The sequence below is a fragment of the Macrobrachium rosenbergii genome, chromosome 59 (assembly GCF_040412425.1).
Source record: "Macrobrachium rosenbergii isolate ZJJX-2024 chromosome 59, ASM4041242v1, whole genome shotgun sequence".
Taxonomy (NCBI): domain Eukaryota; kingdom Metazoa; phylum Arthropoda; class Malacostraca; order Decapoda; family Palaemonidae; genus Macrobrachium; species Macrobrachium rosenbergii.
In genome coordinates, this window is record NC_089799.1 from 36704614 (window position 1) to 36722676 (window position 18063).

The 18063-nt window shown below is 35.4% G+C and overlaps 1 protein-coding gene across 1 annotated transcript in view; it reads right to left on the reverse strand.

The window, feature by feature from the left end:
* Window positions 1-17421, reverse strand: part of LOC136837699 (uncharacterized) — a 35425-nt gene extending 18004 nt beyond the window's left edge. Inside the window, exon 1 of the mRNA XM_067102600.1 lies at window positions 17378-17421. The gene's annotated coding sequence lies outside the window, so the exon portion shown is untranslated. The remainder of the gene's footprint in view (window positions 1-17377) is intronic.
* Between the last annotated feature and the right edge of the window lie 642 nt (window positions 17422-18063).

The following is an 18063-nucleotide window of genomic DNA, read 5'->3' on the forward strand; positions in this document are numbered from 1 at the left end:
GGGAAAACCTCGGAGAAACTTGCAACTCGTATTTTTGACCAGGAATATACATGGAACCCACCGAAAGGTATTGACTGATATCAGCCGCTCACGATAAACTCACCAAATATTTAATGCACAAAGACAAAGTAAGATGTAAATGAAAGACAAGGCTAATAAATAAAAAGCCTTTTTTTTTTTAATGAATTTCAAATAAGGGGCGAAAGCAGACGCAGGAGAGAACGATTGGCATAGACTCCTGTTATCTAACAGGTCCTCTAATTTAATATTACAATCAGGTTTATTAAAGTTGCACGAGCTCTCTGATAACGAGTGGAAAGAGACATAAATCCTTCACTTGTTCAAAATTATGCGCTCTCCATCTTCGAGAGGGAATTCTGGAAAGTCTAAAAAGACAACCGCTTTCAAAAGAGAATAAGACTGATAGAGGCGATCATAAAAGTTCTGCTTGTTGATGTGACTGCATTCAGGTATATATATAAATAATATATATATATATATATATATATATATATATATATATATATATATATATATATATATATATGTGTGTGTGTGTGTGTATGTATATATGTATATATATGTGTATATATGTATGCATGTATATATATAGATAGATAGATTTTTGTATGTACAGTAAATATATATATATATACCTGTATTTTCATATATGTATATACATATATGTGTGTGTATGCGTTTTATATATATTATTCAGCGTTAATAACGGAGAGAGAGAGAGAGAGAGAGAGAGAGAGAGAGAGAGAGAGAGAGAGAGAGAGAGAGAGAGAGATATGAATGCCTGAATACAACGTCATCGAAGTCCTTCCACGGCTTGCAAAATCTAAGGGTTTGATTAAGAGAGTCGTACAATGAAGGCTAAATTCATGGGGGGCGGGGCGGGCGGAAAGGAACCGAGGGCTGGGCAGGAGTAGGTGGGGTGGGAAGCAACCCTGGTCATAAAGATTTCCATTCGTGCACGACTTCATGGTCAAGAAACCCGTTACATTATATACCTCCTTTAAGAGGAAATTGGTTATCTTACTTATCCCACTCCCGCTTTTATTTCTTCTTCTTCTTACCCTTCCCATGTTTATCTTGGTAAGTTATCTTTTATTTATGTTGCTTTCTGTTCAGTTGATCTTAAACATTTCCTTATGCTGAGTTCATTTTGATAAATTCTTACCTTGGATTTGTTACTCGCCAATTGAATCCTTTGATGCGTTAAAACCGGTTAATAAAATTCTCCCTCTCTCTCTCTCTCTCTCTCTCTCTCTCTCTCTCTCTCTCTCTCTCTCTCTCGTCTGATAGGAAGGTAGTTAAATCCGTTTATCTCGCAATCAACGAAGGGACAAACAGGTTGGGAGAACCTGCTTCGTGATGCAGAAAATTAAAGGAAAGTATGACTTATGAGGAAAAGCTGCATCCAGAGGAAAATCAACCATAGCGAGCAAAAAACCTGTGATTTTCAGCAAGTGCCGAGAAGAGAGAGGCTATCACATTTTCTTAAAAAATACACGCAAATGCATTTCATCACGTCATGGTTTAGAATGGAAATAAATGCACAAAATAAGTTGTTCAGTGATTCAGTGTATAATCGTTCGTAAGATCACTCGGGAGAGTTGAGAGAACCTTGGGGTACTGAGTATGGACTAAGGGTGCATTAAATACACAAAATAAGTTGTTCAGTGATTCAGTGTATAATCGTTCGTAAGATCACTCGGGAGAGTTGATGGACTGAGTATGGACTAAGGGTGCATTAAATACACAAAATAAGTTGTTCAGTGATTCAGTGTATAATCGTTCGTAAGATCATTCGGGAGAGTTGAGAGAACCTTGGGGTACTGAGTATGGACTAAGGGCGGATAAAGATATTGTTAGCAATTCATGAAAAATGATTCGGAATTTCAGCCATCAGTTTACTCTGTTGATATTTGGATGATATGAGACACCATCTGCGGCTCACAGAATTATAAACAACAATGATTTTATCATTCTAATGATTGCAAGCATTGTTCATTATTTTCATAAGAAAATAATCGTCTCTGGTTAAATTTTGGAATCTCGCTTTTTCCTGTGCTGTGAATATTGCTACGTGCCAAATGTACATTACCGCAATTTCATGGCTACCAGTTTCGGTAATCGAAAAGACTATTCGCTGGTGTTTTGATTAATTTTCCCTTACCTTTAACAGTTTTTTTTTTTATTCATAATGGTTTGAAACTTTAGGTCATATGGGATATGGGGTGGGGAAAGTTCAAAAGGAAAATTATCAGATAATACAAGAAAAAAACTTGCAAGAAAATCAAAAAAACATACAACGATGGACATTCCACTCTCTTGCAAGCATTCAGTGACAAGCTCCAAGGTAAGACTATCTGATCGAATCGATCTCGACAGCCTCTTTTGATTGTCATCTGAAACGATATTCGTTCCCAGACCACCGCCAGGGGAAGGGAGGGAGACGTGAAGCCAGTCTTAATTGTCATCGAGATCTTTTTTGATCAGCAGCCCCGAGGGATACAATAAAAGGAAAAAGAATGGGAGAGAGTGAGAGTCGCACTTTTTTTAGCTTTCACTCATCAGCGAAAGCTTCTAGATTCCCTATTCAAAGGGGTAAGTTGCACAGCCAAAGCCTGTTTGCTTTCTCGGAATTTCCGTTAGAGAAGGGCCGTGCTAGGCATCCTGGAATTAAAAACCACTCAGAGGTATTCCGCAGAAAAGTTAGTTGACTGGAAGCCTACGGAAAAAAAAAAATCAATCCCGGAAACTGTCCGGTTCAAGAAATATAATAAAAAAACTTTCAAAGTTAGAATAAAATTCCCTCGATGAACATACCAACCGAATAGATAATAGCAACCACGAAACAGGCCGTCTTAGAAACCGAAGGAGATATTATGAGAACAAAGAGGAAAATTCATTCACGTTTGTAGAATTTCCTTGATGTCATTAGCTAGAATTCGGTTCAGTGTCTGCGTCTAACCCTCGAGGATCTAGGAATCGAGTGAACTGAATTCTGACAACGGAGGTTCTGGAGAAACAAGTCCACAATTATGTAAGTGTACAAATGTGTTATGAATAAAACAGCGCTTTCGAGAATCAGTACGATTCTCCTTTAAAAGGGGAATCGTGCAGATTGTCGAAAGCTCTCTGTAGAGTTTTATTTTTAAATATATTTGCACAGTTACGTAACTGTGGTTTTGTTTCTCCATTTTAAGACTCATGCTACTTTGAGCATTTCACAGTCAATAGATGTTCTGTGCTAATATGTATTCACATCTAAAGTAAACTTTAGATGTAAACAAAAAATAAGCCACTCTGGTCAGCATAAAATGTAAGAAGGAGCAGGGGCTCAGAATACTGGGGACTTTGATGTTGCACAATAGTTTACCCCATTAGCAAAGTGAAAGGGAGGAAGGATAAGAGTAGCGATTGCCTTAACAATTCAGCACCATATCAAAATCATGAGCTCTTGTAACTTACAAATAATCATTGCAGTGCAAATGAAATGCTAAAATCCCCCGAGGGAAACGTTTTCATCGCAGTGTGAACCTCTGGTAACAGAAAAACAGAGATATATCAAGCAAGCTTTAGAAAACAAGTAATTTTTTTAATTGACAGGTTAACAGTTTCTGAAACAGCAACTACCAAAGCTAATGAAATATATACCACGAATGTATAAAGATAAATTGAAAAGAAAAATGAAGGAGCATCAGTTGTTCCCAGCTTCAGCACCCGGTAGGGGTGACCACTTCGCTACCACCCTCATTCTAAAAGCACCACACCAGTAAGACAACTTTCTAAACAAAAAACAGCCAGACTCTCTATCGCCTCGCCCAGCTTGCGTCCTCAAACACTGACCTCATAGGAGTCTTTCCAATTCGAGTGGCTACTTACACCTTGTTTCTGCTTGCATCTCCATCCCGTACTACAAGATTTCATAATACATTTTCTCCCGTTTGAAAGGGATAAGCAAGTTTTACTTGGACTTGTCCGCCGAGTGGATGATTTGGAACGTAGCTTTCCAGTCACCAAAGATTTTCCACTTTCGGATATCGCTTTTACGTTGTTTTTTTCCTCGTTGGTCAAATCGAGGAAAGACTACGAATCATGCATTTACGTTCTCACCACCATTTGGCAAAACAAGTTGTTGTTTTTATTATCCTATGCCTGAGGTTTTCCTGCTTTCTGATTACGGAGTTTGCATGCTTGGTATCTCCAAAAGTTGACCAGTTCTTTGTTTTTATTTCAGTTGTGTGTGTGTGCGCGCGTGTGAGAGGGAAAGGGAGAGAGAAAATATTTCCTCCAACTACTGCACATTCCTCAAAGGACGGACTTAGGATTTTGGGAGGTGAAACTAGTACCTGCTTGAAGCTATAAACTGACGCCTTTAAAAGAGGCGGAAATGTACCAAGACGCAAGGTTAAAGAACCAGCTTTCTTAAACGTCCAAAATCATACTCCAGTTCAACAAGCGTAGGAGACAAAAACTTTGGATTACATACTTAAAATCTGCAGTAAAGCTTCTAGTTAGGTCATTTTTCCAAAACTCTTCGGAAAGAATCTGCCGAAATACTTTCAATCTTTCCGTCGATGAACTTCAATGGGAATATCCTTCATCAGTGGAATTTGAGGATGATGTATAATAAGTATACGTATATGTATATATATATACATATATATACATATATATACATATATATATACATACATATGTGTATGTATGATAGAATAAAATTATGGGGTGGAGTTTTATCAGCTACCGTAGTAACAATTAAATTTACAGTCAATACGATAAACAATTAAAAGGGTCATATTCTCGAAGGCATTATCATAATTTCTTAATTCCTTTTATAAAAAAAGAACCTACTCCAGTTGTATCCAAGTCAATTTTTAATAATTTTACACAATTCATTAATAGATACCACCTGATTTTATTCGGAGGGCAAGAACGATCACAAAATATTTTTGAGAGTAATACCTGCTGTTTAGATAACATCCCACTGACGAACGACATAGCATAATCCGGTATCTCACTAGAAGTAAGAAAAAAAAAACAGTGGAAAAACTAGAAACTTCTAAATGGACAGGGATACGAAAAAACTTACGCCAGTAAAAGTTGAACTAGATTTGCGCCATAAAAAAAAAAAAACTGCAACGCTAGACTGGGCGGTGATCCGTCCGATTACTAAGCAGATCAAGACATGATGTGTTCCACGTAAAATGACGTACAGTGTCATCGTAAAGAGAAAGTATTTACTTTAAATGGTTTACCCGATACAAAATCCGATCTTTTTTGTGAAAAAGAGCCTGCGATTACGTGCTTACCCGGCAGTGGGCCAGCGAATACAGTTTGGCCCCGTTTCATTTGGCTGCGAGATTATAGTCATCACACTATGATAAAGATTAACGCTCAGACCAGTATTTCAGGTCCTAGTCTATATCTTCTGGAGGTATATTTCATCATGAAAGAATTTGGATTCTCTTGTGTGCATACATATATGTATATATACAGTATGTATATATATATATATATATATATATATATATATATAAATAAGAATATGAATATATACACTGTATATACATACATATATACTGTACAGTAGTATATAGATAGATAGAAATATATATATATACATATATATACATGATACATGTGTGTATGTATGTATATGTACATATAAATATATGCATATATACATACGCACACACACACACACACACATATATATATATATATATATATATATATATATATATATATATATATATATATATATATATATATAAAAACTAAAAGAGTCTCACGAACGCAAAAAAAAAAAGAAAACATTTCAAGGTTTAGATGAATAGCGCAGAGTCGTCCGTGAAAGGCATATCGAGCGTTTAATGTTACGGAAGATTTCCGAACATGAGTCTCATCCTTGAATCAGTAACTGAAGGATAAAGGTGCCATGACTTGTTTTGTTTTTGTCTGTCAACCTCATTTTTTTTATTAGAGCCATTTATCGTCTATCTATCTATCTATCTATCTATCTATCTATCTATGTATCTATCTATCTGTCTATATACAGTATATATGCGTGTGTGTATCAGTGAGTTTGTTTATTTCTAAAAGTTACTAAGACTGCTTATATATATATATATATATATATATATATATATATATATATATATATATATATATATATATATATATATATATATATATATATATATATATATATATATATATATATATATATATATATATATATATATATATATATTATAATATACTGTATATATACAGTATATATATATATATATATATATATATATATATATTATAATATACTGTATATATATATATATATATATATATATATATATATATATATATATATATATATATATATCTGGGTGTACACATTTATTTACGAGTTTTGTGGAGGAAACATTATCTTACACGTTAGGAGAGAGAGAGAGAGAGAGAGAGAGAGAGAGAGAGAGAGAGAGAGAGAGAGAGAGAGAGAAAATTCAACAATCTTAATTAGTAAGCGACGATGGAACTAAGAACAGGTTTTTCCTTTTCTCGTTTTTATTACTCGTTTTTGCAATTCTACGCTCTTAACTCTGTTTTTACGATTCCTCATATGATAAATGCAAAATTTCTAAGCGTAGTAATTATGCTGACCTACTGTACATAGCACTTGCACAGTTTTATACAAAAATTCGTTACCCTCATCGAAGAGATAACGGATTATTTTCTTTAAAGAACTCGCACGCAAAGAAGATTAAACTGCTCATACAAAAGTGCAAGCTTTCTAAGAATTACCTGGGATTTCTAGTTTTCCCGACATTAATCGTGATAATATTCCCAGGAATAAATCATGGCAACTGAAGAGTATTAATGGAGATGTTTTGACTTACAATGGTGTCTTCCGCTTTCTCTCCTATTTCTCACTTTTTTTTTCCAAGTACATAAAGCCCGTGTATTTTTTGTCAGGGAGCAGCTTCGGAAAAAAATATCGCAAAAACGAACGTAGACATAAATAGCACTTTCTAAACAACTGCTTCTTCAATGATGCCCATATAGAAAGCACGTTAGACCACAAGAAAAAAAATGGCCCGCATTCCTTTCGTTAAAAAAAAACATATCGAGATCAAAACGAGATGTACCCAACTCAGAGATCAAGATTTGCATAAAGAAAACAAGAGATGCATGATTAGGTGGGTCAACTAATTAATATGGACGAATGAGTAATGGATAATTACAATGTATCTAATTGTTAACTGCTTCAAAATTAATTTCTAATTCATTTCTCGCTATAATGTGGTTCGGATTCCACAATAAGCTGTAGGTCCCGTTGATAGGTAACCAATTGGTTCTTAGCCACGTAAAAATAAATCTAATCCTTCGGGCCAGCCCTAGGAGAGCTGTTAATCAGCTCAGTGGTCTGGTTAAACTAAGATATACTTAACTTTACAGACATGCAAAAAAATATGCTTTATATCTTTATCATTACCGCGTGCAGTTTAAAATAATTGTAGTTTGGTCGTTTAGCAAACATTGCTCCTATGCTGATTCGCCTGAAAGGCACCATGTAATCTCCATGGACGGCAGGTGTTGTAATCGCCAGCCTCAGTAAAGAGCTAAAATGCCTTCCCTGTAGGCAACCACCGAGTGACCATTGCTCACATCAAACAAGAAGCGCTCACTCTAACAAACAATGGTATGATGGAACCTCTGACAAGGCAGGTGGTAATCAGCTGACGGATCGATTGTAAACGGTTCCTATTCCTTTATTCTTTTCAGGTTTTTCAAATAGGAGTCTTCCATTGCAATTAAAAAAGAAGAATGCGTCTTTCAGAGTATTCTTTGGACTGCAAGTTATGATTTTAGTTTGCATTCAACTTTTCTTTTAAATTCTTAAATTTATTGGGCATTAGTTCTACACCACGGAAACTGAATGGCAAATGGCAAAAATCATCAATCTTAAGGCGGAAAGGCAAAGAGAGAGATAGAGGTCAGTGGATACGTGTGTGTGTGTAAATATGTATATGTGTATATATATATATATATATATATATATATATATATATATATATATATATATATATATATATATATATATATATATATATATATATATATATCCCTCTGCCAGAAAGGGGACTCGAAGAATTCACAGAACGGTTGAAAGATTTGCTAATGTTGTCTTCCTTCGTTTAAGTAAAATTTTGAAAGACTTGAAAAATATCTATAAATCAATGTTCTTTGTCAAATACTTGAGTAAACTTTGACTTCCTCGCCCTCATTCTGGGTGGCTTTTAGTTTTCTAGATTCGAGTTTCATTCAAAATTCCCTGGACCAGTAAATACGTTTAATTATAAATATGTTTAATTACCTTAACGGAATTCAAGATTTCATTTGATTACGGCGCATTTTAAGCTAAAATAGTTCCATGAAGTAAAAGTTTCTGGCCATCACCAAAGAAACCCAGCAAAAACCTGCCTTTTTCCCCGTTACGGTAAAATTTATGAAATACGTGTCACGCATGGCTCAGGCATTTTTTCATCTTTTTCGACAGAGTTTTTCCCAAACAGAAGAAAATTCCGGTTTTTCACTTCCTTTCCGCAACAAAGAACAGAACATCAGTCATAAAACGAGAATTCTCTGGTGGAAGAAAAAGATGAATCTTCCTAAAGAGAAAAATATCTTCAATTACTCAAACAGTAGAGTGATCTTAAACATATTAACGCCCCTGTGAAGTAAATGATTCTGTTTACTGAACACTCAATCATGTCGTCGTGAGGTACTATCATTTGACATTTTCAAATCGTTTTCATAAATTTCACTCTTTTTCGATCCGTTTGTTTACGTGCAGAGTTAATTCGCATACTAATTATCTGAAAGAAAAGAAAAGGAAATATTTTTCCATTATGTGATATGAATGACCTCAAAATAGCGGCTCTCTCTCTCTCTCTCTCTCTCTCTCTCTCTCTCTCTCTCTCTCTCCGTGTGCACTGGTAAAACAACTCGAAATCCCACGTAGTGCCAACCCCCGGGCGATAGTACTGAACTTTTTGCTTACCAACTTTTTTTTTTTTTTCGTCTTTCTTCTCTTCTCGTAGCAAAACATTCTTGCTTTATATGGGTTCCGCTTTTTACTTGACCCCAACAAACGCGGATGTGATTATTCAACGCGGGAATTTAAAGAAATATAAGACGAAAGGTAAATTTTCCTGAATATAATTTCTTCATTGTCTCTAAATTTATTATATATTCTTGCTCTCTCTCTCTCTCTCTCTCTCTCTCTCTCTCTCTCTCTCTCTCTCTCTCTCTCTCTCTCTCTCTCTCATCTAGTTTTTATTCATGAAAGGAGAAGGGGAATTTTTGTTCTAGTGACCATTAAAACGAGATAAAAAGAAGTCGGTCGCAAGTATTGCGAATGGCGCAAAATGTTCGTTTGCTCAGCGTTAATCATATACATTTGGTTTGCTCTGAGCCTGTCTGTCAACGATATATTTGCGGAAAAAACACCATTCTCTTTACTGCCTGAATATTCTCAATAGTAAAAGCTCTATTCCATTAAAATTCAGCGAATATCTATCTGTTAACCCCAAAAACATAACTAAAGAAAAGCAGTTACCGTTGAAGCTCTAATTTCCATAAAAGGTACGGGCTATTTCAAGTGCTTTATAAACTATCCGTATTCCAGATGGAAATGTCACTGCGCGGGTTAAAATGCAAGAGGGAAACAAACACTCAAACAAAGTGCCTTCTCCAGAAGCCAGCGAGAACAGAGGGCCAGCACACAAGCAGTCACACAGAACGCAGGTACCCAGTCATGTTCTGATAACAGTAACAGCCGTCAAAATGTTTCACTTATGAAGGAACGACTAAAATGTGCATCATCTTTTTGAGTCAACTCTAATTTCATTTTTTTTTAATCCGCGAATGTAGGTTTTTTAAATTTTCCAGCCAGTCTTGAGACGTCCTGCTATGTGCAAAGCCAAACTTGAGACGTCCTGCTCTGTGCAAAGCCAAACTTGAGACGTCCTGCTCTGTGCAAAGGTAATATAATGGGAAAAAAATTTTCCATTACATTTTTATGAAATGCTCTGTGTATTTCCAGTATATTAGGTATGCATGAATATTAAGATTGTTAGTATACGAGAAATATAGAACTATTCACATTACAGATAAATTATTAGTCTTATGACATCAGTTTGTAGTATGAAATCAATTAATCAACTGTTCTTCCGAACGGACAAAGGCTCATCAGTATCCAAAGCTCTTACTGTATTTCGAGATGGCAGACTTCAGTAAACTAAACCAAAAGGTCAACTTAAGGATGAAAATCGCAGCCAGTTTTACCTCCATTTATGTAGTTGTATCATTTTTTTGCTAATGAATAACTTGGTTTTGTCTTGCATTTGTAATTTCAGGTAGACAACTGCGCATAAAATAACAAAAGTGAATCACATCGATTGTTTTCAAAACTAAGAGAATACTCAATTCATGTGTCAAATGAGAATAGTTCCCCGATTTACTTCGGACCTTCATTTCCTTTTAAAAATCAGGATAAGTCATAAAATGTAGTAATGCCTATTCTGATTGATCAGAAAAGACATTGAAGATTTTTATTCAATCTACAGCCGCCGAATACTCCACAAACAAACCTTAACCGCAGAACAGCATAAGTTTTGTTGAGGCGCGCGCACACAAGATTTACCAATACGTATTCCATTTCTTTGGAATAATTACGAAATATGAAAACCTTATGCCAAATTATTTATAAAGGAGCATACTCATCAAAATGTATCAAAACTCATTAACGTGTTGAAGGTGTTGCCTTAAACTATCAAGTTGATATGAGACCATCATTGGGAACTTTAATCCCAAAGCTTTTCTCGATGGGAAATTGTGGTTGATGACAGTTAAGTGGTATCTTAACTAACATAAAAGAATATCACTTGTGGCTAACCACTGGGAAAAACCTAAACAAATAAACCAATTGTTTCAGTACATAATTAGTTTGGTTGTTAGTATTCAGTAATATCGCCAACAATTTTTTTAGGAAATTCATAATGTACATTTGTGTGTGTGTATATATATATATATATATATATATATATATATATATATATATATATATATATATATATATATATATATATACATACATACATACATACATACATTGCACACACCCCAATAACTGAATATCATTCAGACAGACTCAAGTGATAGCAGCTAATTCAAATCTGAAAATAAATGCTGAGATAACACACAGAAAGGTAGTGAACAAAACACCGGTAGGGAATCAAACGTAAAATAAATAAGCTAAAAACACCTCAACTTTAAAATTACGTACAGAATTGCCAGTTAATCTGAGACCTTACTCCAGATTTACTCATCAAAATATGTTTGATGAGCTATCTCATTATTCCATTTTCTGTTCATTTGCAATGCTAATCACTTAATGACTCGAAGTTTTTACTCGATCATGACACAACCCGAATGTAGGCTATATAGGTCAGTCTCAAATCGTCATGTCAACAGCGTCACTCATTTCTTAAAACCTCGTAAAATCTGATGAATGAGAACGAAGTCCAGTAATGTTATTGGGTCCATAAAGACTTTCAGTCAGATACTTTGGTGAAAAACTGCTTACTCATTCAGATAATTATCAATGAAATTCAGTTTAATGTATGGCCTGGCAGAAAATTTAACAAAATGTTCTAAGGTCAGGAGTGGTCGAAGTACAAATTCACAGTAGTATAGTTAGCCACCAAATGACGGGCTTGTCTAGAGAAAATGGGAACTTTTGAATATAAAAAAAACGAGCTTAACTCATGGTAAACTATTATATTTTTTATCACTCGCGTGTACTCGCCGAATTCCAGTATTAAAGAAGCATTTTCTCGTGTTTTAATTCGTGCTTTGAACGTTTCTAACATTAGTTTCGTTACCAAATGTATACCTGTATAAATAAATGACCCAAACCCGCATATCCTACCATTCGAAGAAGGATTTTTGCAATGTGGAAAACAAAACGTGTGAAATATAGGGAACTTAATCCCACTGATAGTTACCATTCAGATTAGGGTAGGTTCATGGAATGTCTTCAACCTAGTATCAAGCACTAAGGTAAAGTCATGGTACTCTACGTTACGTTAGGTTAGGTGTGATGGTTAGGTCATTTGCTAACTAAACGAATGTCAGAAAAGTCTCTAGAACACTTAGAACTTATAAAAATTATATTTTCAACTAGAATTTTCAGTAATAGTTTAAAGTAAACTTTTACTAGAATTTTTTTTTTCAAAATCACATAATACTCATAATAAACTAAATTCTAGCTTGTTCTTTCAAACACATCACTCCTAAGAAATCTCGGAGAGAAAACAAAAGCTTGTCATTGTTCAGTTCCATTCATCACAACTAGATTTGTGAATTAAATAAACTTCAAAGTTTAGTCCAACAGTGCCATTTTACTCATATATATATATATATATATATATATATATATATATATATATATATATAAAGTCTTGAATCTTGAATAGGTATGCCTCCCAACTTGCAACTTTCTTTTCAAACGCGGAACGTATCAGCTAAGTTATGCTAAATTTAACAAATATCGGAATGTTATTCAGAGCGGATCAACAACGCAAACTAATTACGCCATGTCATTTTATGAGAGCCCCTTTGGAAAAGGAAGGCACGGCATCGAAAAGTACCTTTCGAAGCAGAACAGTTACAGATCATACAGTAATGGATTTAGAACGGATAGGCCTATATTTCTCCCGCCTCTTTGTGTTCGTGTGCCTAACACACGTTTGTTATTCTTTTAGATGGGTGCAACACTTAGACTTTTTTACGACTTATTTTCGCATCTAAACCGAAAGCCTATGAAGCATACAAACAAACAAATGAATATTTTTTTCGGGAGTGAATTGTTATCACCTTCTACCTAAATAACAAACAGATAAATGCTAGAAATTCAGTTGCTATATACTTTTCGAGTTAAGGTTACAGGTCTTTTGGAAAACTTTCGAAGCAGTAAAATATGTTCCTAATAAGGTCTTTTTCGTAATGATGGTAATTGAATCAAAATTACTTCGCTGCCTTCTATTCACTGCATGATACATGGTTTTTTTCTTAAGTGAATTTTTAAGAACATCCGTCACTGATTGCGTCAAAATTCACAGCGTGCGCCGTTTGATTCTAGTCCCTGGAGGTTAACCAACTTATCCGCTACAGATGACAAACGATGTTAGGAATTTTTCTTTCCATGATTTGATTCATCATTAATTAGAATATAATACGGCGCGGGAAATTTCATAAAAAATTATGTTACAGCTGAATGTCTTTAAATATTCATTTGATCTTCTAACTTGGCATTAAATAACTAACCAAGTTAAGAAATTATTTCCATCTGATAAATGCGTCCTTCGGAGTATTTGGGTAACATGATGTACTTCAGAAACTCTAGAAGAGGTCAGAATACAAACTGTGATTTTTTAGATTGAAAACTTTTCGCGTAGGCTAACTGTTTACCTCTGGCGGTATTCGACGATATCAGAATTTCAGTGTTTTGTCAGGTTTCAGAATCAGAGCATTTAGATACAGCAGTCATTCATTTCCCAATATTTCGTCTCAGCACGTGATCGAATGCACGCGTGAATTCAGGTTATTCCGACATTCCATTTCTGAATAACGCTGAGTTCAAAGTGAAAATTTTGAACAATCTGAATTTGCCTGTACAATGACCACGTTCGCAATGAGAAAAAAAAAAAAATAAGTCTCCTACTAACACCTTCACTACTTAACATCCGTCCAAGCAGAATGGAAAGTTTAGCACAGACACGCTCAGTGACTAACCAGAAGAGCCCTTCTCCAAGAAGTATCAGATGACCGTTCCTAACGGCAATAAATGATCAACTGCCATTTGCAGAGTGATTGCAAAATTGCAAAGTGCAAATTTCCGCTTGCTTCCTGTAATTACAAAATTCGAAATACATCAGCTGAAACGACTGAGAGGTCTGCAGAATTCTGTTGCAGGCCTTCAGAAAAGATAAAAAAGACCGTTTTTAGTTTCAAGATATAAAGAATAATTGACAACTTATCAAAACAAATTTGTGTTTTTGAAAACACCGCCTAAAATTCCACGTCGTCTACATATTTAATAATGATAAAAATCGATTTTTTAAAAAGAGCGGACGAAATGTATTTTGATAATTGTGAGAAGAAAATCTACAGAACGTTAGATATAACGCGATAAACCAAAGACGAGGCCAAATATTTTCCGGAAAAAGCATTCCTTGGCAACTGATTTCGGCGGCAAGCAAAGTCACTCTCAACCAGATAATAATCACTCGTAAAAGCTTAAAGACCGGTCGGCCGTTGTGTAAGAGAAAAAGAAAATCCGAAAGCTATAACGTTATAAAATGTTACAACTGTATTTCAATACAAAGAGAGAGCGACTGGAATCATTCATCTCTTGGAACGGAGGAAAAAAAAACAGCAGTTCTTAATAGGAAAAAAAAAATCCAATTTGCCTGCGTCGATTCTACTGTCATCTTTTTTTTATCGCTTTTCACAAAATACTTTGAGCGGTAACTCTTAACAGCATTTTTTTAATGTTTTAGCGTAACCTTTTTTAATGCTATTTGCAAGCTGACTGAAACAGTACCAGACGCTAAATGTATCATACTAAAGGGAATCTACTTTTTCCCCTAAGATGACTACACATGAAACAAGATCGTGTTTCTCTTTCTCTCTCTCTCTCTCTCTCTCTCTCTCTCTCTCTCTCTCTCTCTCTCTCTCTCTCTAATGACTTAACGCGTTTTCTTCACGAATTTTATATTATCTCAGAACGCGAAAGCCTGATGTGGAGAGGGCGTGGCTTTTGGAGAGCGAAGTCACGGAAGTTTTCTCGACAATGTCCCATGGTAAAGTTTTGGTGTTGCGTTTTGTCTAGAACGTGCCATCTGTGTGTGTGTGTGTGTGTGTGCGTGCGTGAGTGTGAAGTAACGAGGGAATGTTTGAGAAAATGCGCTGAAAATGTTCCTCTCTAGATTCGCACAACATCATTCTCACACTTTTTGACATTCGTAGTCTTTCTTGACTTCCTGAACTTTAGTATGATAAACGTTAATAAGCACAGCAGCTGGGTCAATACAATCCATGAAAAAAAAAAAACTCGTGTATCCAAACCTGAAAATTGCGGAATTCGACGCCTGATACGAATTGGCAGTCTTTCTTTCCTATTAAGTGAGAGAAAGGGAGAGAGAGAGAGAGAGAGAGAGAGAGAGAGAGAGAGAGATAACTGACTACATTCCAGTAACTGACTACATTCCAGTCAACAGCTTTAACTCTGAGAAATAAATATGGACAAATAACATCATTGACAAGATATGCGAGAATTCACAGTGGCAATAAATCATCACAAAATTTGATTCTTCATTTACTGCCAAGTCCATCTTTTGGCTTTGATTCTTCATTGCCCCCGGTACTATATCACAATAAGCTTTAGATAATGAAATTAAGTAACACAATAATGATCAACAATTTACAATCCCCACCCAAAAACAATACATATATATATATATATATATATATATATATATATATATATATATATATATATATATATATATGTGTATATATATATATATATATATGTGTGTGTACATGTGTGTGTATACATGTGTATATATATATATATATATATATATATATATATATATATATATATATATATATATATATATATATATATATGTGTGTATACATACATATATACATATACATATCTATAGAGAGACGGACATACTGACAGACCGAGAGAACATCCTATATTGCATCCGGTAAACATCCCCTGCGGTTGTTCGGTGTTCATTTCGTTGTTTGATTGCATGACTGGAAATACCAAGAATGCCCACCGCAACGGGCGTGTCCAAGGCAAACGAGATCGGGTTTTTTTTTTTTTTAGAGCCCGCGTTTTGAGTAAAGCCTACCTAGGGAAATTCCGGCATCAGATCGTCTCTTTGTGGACAAAGGTTTAGAAGGGAATGTCAAGTCGGTATGCGCATGGTTTCCAACATCCCTATTTCAGTCATCTTATCATCCTTGTTTTGTCACTGAAGTCTACGAGGGAAATCTGCTGCATGAATAGAAAGATAGGTTTCTGCTAACAGATATGGTAAGGTAGCACTCAGCAATGGGCAAATCGACGACTGTTGATTTCTATTAGGTGTTTAGCAGACAAGTAATCCTTTCCCAAAGGATATCTTAACGAAAGGGGCAGGAACTGGTCCCATTGTTGCTACCCGGGAATTAACAAAAATTTTTCGCATAAGGAACGAAATTAGTGCAAGAATATATCTATAATATGTGTGTGTGTGTGTTTGTATATACACATATATTTATATATATGAGTGTATACATATATATATATATATGTATATATATATATATATATATATATATATATATATATATATATATATATATGTATATATATACGTATATATATGTATTATGTATATATAAATATGTATACATGTGTATATCCATATATATACGTATATATATGTATTATGTATATATAAATATGTATACATGTGTATATCCATATATATATAGATATATATGTGTGTGCGTGTGTGTGTGAACGTCACTCAACACGGAAAATAAGGAAAATATGTTAAAGACTTCACCTCGAAGGCGTTTGAGTTCCAAATCGAGTTTAAATGCCAAAGAAAAGCTAGCCTATCCCAGTTAAGGATACAGCAAGGTCTGATGCATAATACCCGACATCCTTCACGACTGAATATCTGCTGTGCAGTGAAATCAGGCAGGGAAAAAAACTGGATTTTGTACGTCACTGGTCGTGTTCGTAAAACCTATCCCAAAGAGAAAAACAAGATCCCTGATTGTCCGTCCACCTTCATGAGCATACTTAAGCACATGTACAGTGAGTAGTAGTTGACAGACGCTGCAACAGTAGGACAGGCATTTCCCTCCTTCTTCCTATCCACCGATAAAAAAGAAACTTACAAATCAAGTAATAAAACAATTAAAGTTTGTTAGGCAATTAATAAAAACAATTATCCACACAGCACTTTTAAATTGTACAGAATTGGCAATTACGAGGAGCTAGCTGATGAACGACATACAAATCTAGCGCATACTGTTACAAAAGAACATTCAGTTAGAGAAAAACTGTCAAGGTCTATCAGTTATTGCTTTACAGCGAGACAAAAAGTTCTCAAATTCTCTTGAACAAGACGTAACGATATTCCTTGAATCATGACTCTCAGAAAAGAATGCTGTTTCCGCATCTCGCATGGACCCAACGGCACCCAGTAAAAATACAAACAAAACTATCGAGGCGCACAACCACGCAACTACACTGAGATGGCAATACTAAGCCTCTTGTCGTCCAGGGACGCCGACGAAGGTGCAGGGGGCGTGGGAACACTTTCAATTAATGGACTGGCAGTTCTCGGAGTTCCCTTCACCGCCTAGTGGCCAAGACGGACGGACGGACGACAGTTTTCTCAAGATTACAGACTGAGACTCTAATCGCTTCTAAAAATTGCAGTTTTCCCCCCCATCTTGACTCCATGCTGCTCTCTCGTAATTAACTCGGAGGAACAACTTCCGTATTTCATCGACGTTGCTGGTGCTGTTGTTGTTGTTGTTGTTGCAGCGAGTCTCTGCTTGCATCAGGAGAAGACTTGAGCGTGGAAACAGTTACGCTGGCTGTACGTCACGGCCTAGTTGGGACTAGCGTAAGCGAATGAGGATGTAGAACCAATAAAAGCAAAACCAATAGATTTTCATAATAAGGTCTGTCCAGGTGGCATGGGGCATGCGTAAAATAAATGTTAATCATTCCTGACAGCTTTCCCCTTCATTGCTGATTAGTACTGATACGAATGTGATAAAGTTGTGTATGAAATTGAGAGAAAGAAGAGACCGATGAATTTTTCTTTACCAGAAATGACGACTATACTGTAAAGCAAATATCAAGCTATCATCTCAAGACAGTCAGCACTACAA